The sequence below is a fragment of the Alligator sinensis genome, unplaced genomic scaffold (assembly GCF_000455745.1).
Source record: "Alligator sinensis unplaced genomic scaffold, ASM45574v1 scaffold172_1, whole genome shotgun sequence".
NCBI lineage: Eukaryota > Metazoa > Chordata > Crocodylia > Alligatoridae > Alligator > Alligator sinensis.
The window spans coordinates 904705-907284 of record NW_005842168.1 but is presented as its reverse complement, the minus strand read 5'-3'; the positions used below and the strand labels follow the sequence as shown (position 1 = coordinate 907284).

Below are 2580 nucleotides of genomic sequence, written 5' to 3'. Positions count from 1 at the left end.
CCAGCATGAACATCACGTGCCCCCAGAGGCTTGGGGGGCATGGCGAGCTCCTGCAGGCGGTGCCACCATTGGTAGCAGGAGTGTGGCGGTGTCAAGCAGGGAGGCCGTGGCGTTGTTGGTGGCGGGGGGTGTGGGAAGTGCCAACCAGTGGTTGGTGACCACCTGCAGACGCTGCCAGCAGCATCGGTGGCACCTTTTCACAGGGGGTGCACCACCACACTCAGGGGGTGCGTGTGCACCTGTGTGCACCCCCTACACATCGCCAAAGGTGACTGGGTGTGGAGACCCCAGCTCAGAGGGCGCTGCTACAGGGGCCCAGGTCCTAGTGATGACAGGAGGCTGAGCTAGATTGAGGCCTCATAAAAAGGGACAACATTTAATTACCACCTGCAAGGCATGGGGTATGGTAAAGGGAAGGTTTTGGAGCTACACATCTAGCCCATAAGGCTTGGGGTGTCCTGTGAGTCATCTACTGAGAGCTGGACCCATCAAGGGGTCTAATAACCTGCTGGATTTAGGGGGGTCCATCAGGAACATGACTGAGCTGTAACTCGAGGGCAGCATCCCTATTTTTTATTTATACCAGCAAGAAATGGCAGACGAGATTAGAAGGTGCCCTTAGGGCGCAGCCAGCATGGTCACGGAGCCTACAGGACATCACTGCCATCCCTGGGGACCCTGCATTGTGACAGTGTCCAAGGACGTTTGGACAGATGTTCTCTAGGGAGATGGGCAGTGCAGCAAACTTGTTCGCTGGCGTGGTGTCAGATCAAGCATTGTAAAGTCAAAACTGGTGTCAGAAAGTTGAAACAGGGTGTCAATTTATAAACGTAAGTGCGAAATGTTGTAACTTAAAACATTGTAAATTGAGGACTGCCTGTAACTGGATTGGGGCAAACACCAGGTTTAGATAAGAAAGCTGTGATTTGCACTTAAACAAGTCCAAGCATGGAATATGCGACTGCGCCAGCAGCAGGCATCTGGAATCAAGGCTAATTTCCAGCAAAGGCATGGCCTGAAGGTTTGGATGAATAAATTGTTGTTGAATGTTGTAATAATTAATTAATCACTGAGAATTTACCAAAGGTTGTGGTGGATTATCTACCACTGGACATTTTTGAATGAAGGTGGGTTTTTTTTCCTGAAAAACATTCTACGCTTTGAACAGGATCTAATACAGCAAAGTACTGCAGCCTAAGCTATGTGGGAGGTAAAGCTAAAGATCACAGCAGTCCCTTCTGGCCTTATGAATCAATTAATGCTATGCTCTCCACATCCCATAGGGAAGCAGAGTATAAACTAGAGCAACTCTGAGGCTGCTGTGGCTAACACAAACATCTGGGAAGGTCCCTAGGTCATTAGAGTCAAATTTGCCCCCTCCCACTGAAAGCAGGAGGCCGAGAATTGAGGCTTGAAAGCTTTAAGTAGTTCTCAAGCAATTCTTTGGCCAAGAGTTAACTGCCAGTGGAGGGAGGCTTGTCCAAAGGAAGAATGGCTAACCTACGGCATCTTTGAAGGTAAAGGTGTAGTTAGTGAAGAATAGCACAAGGAAAGAGAAATTTGGGGGGAAAGGCCCATGCTTGCAAGTGAAATTCAGAATATTACTTCGTAAGAAAGGGTTGAGCATGTAAAAAATAAGCAGCCTTTTCTGGGGTGGCTACTGTCCTGAGTGGGCCATATCCTGCCCTTGATCCACCAACGATAACTGCCATTATCATCGATCGGCATTCAGGCACTGGGGACAAGGCTTACCTCAGCAGATATTAGCTGTCTAACAGCAACCAAGTAAACACGAACCATACAAGAATTGCAAGTCCCTGCAGGTTATTGGGAAATTACATTTAATAGGCCCTGAGCAATTTCTATGTAATTTACAGTAACAGAAAGAATCAGGGCAGGTACAGACATTCGAAAAGCCCGAGGTGGTAGTGACCTAAGTTGCACAGTTTTCTGTAATCGTTGTAGTGTAGATTGGTAGAGAACAGAGCCCACGTTTCCCCCTTTGATGGGGCAGCAAATCTTAGACTGGGTTCCACCGTTTTTAAACCAAACTATGCGTGCTGAACTTCTGTGCTGGTCCTGGGTACAAACCGGTCATGGGTACAAAGCAGTTTTGTGTGCTGAACTTCTCTTCTGTTACAGGTATAGACTGGTTTCCCATCACTTGTACTGGTAAAAGTGTAATGTCTCTCCCTGGCCTCATTTTGACTCTGTGTGCGCCTGTGAATATAAAAGAGAACAAGAAAGGAAAGCTCTTTCCTCAAAACATGCTCACAAAGCGAAGGTGACAAGAATGTGGAAGACAAGGAGAGGAAAAATAGATGAAAAGGAGAATGAAAGACAGCGAGGGGTGGAGGAGAAGTGATGGTTAATACATAGTATGGAATGAATGAGAAGGAAGAAAGCAGAGAGAATGGGCATGTGCAGGGGTAGATGCCTTGAGGTAAGGTTACAGGAAGGGTAGAAAGGTATGGAAATGAAAGAAGCTGTGTTCATAGGATTAAAGCTTCATCCTGGACAGTCATTCATTTCACCAACCAGAGAAAAACAATCTACAATGGTACCTGTGTTTTCTTGTCC

At 47.1% G+C, this 2580-nt stretch overlaps 1 long non-coding RNA gene across 1 annotated transcript in view; it reads right to left on the bottom strand.

The window, feature by feature from the left end:
* Positions 1-1833: 1833 nt before the first annotated feature.
* LOC112550635 overlaps positions 1834-2580 on the bottom strand; it is a 5430-nt gene continuing 4683 nt past the window's right edge. Inside the window, exon 3 of the long non-coding RNA XR_003094560.1 lies at positions 1834-2220. This is a non-coding gene — a long non-coding RNA (uncharacterized LOC112550635). The remainder of the gene's footprint in view (positions 2221-2580) is intronic.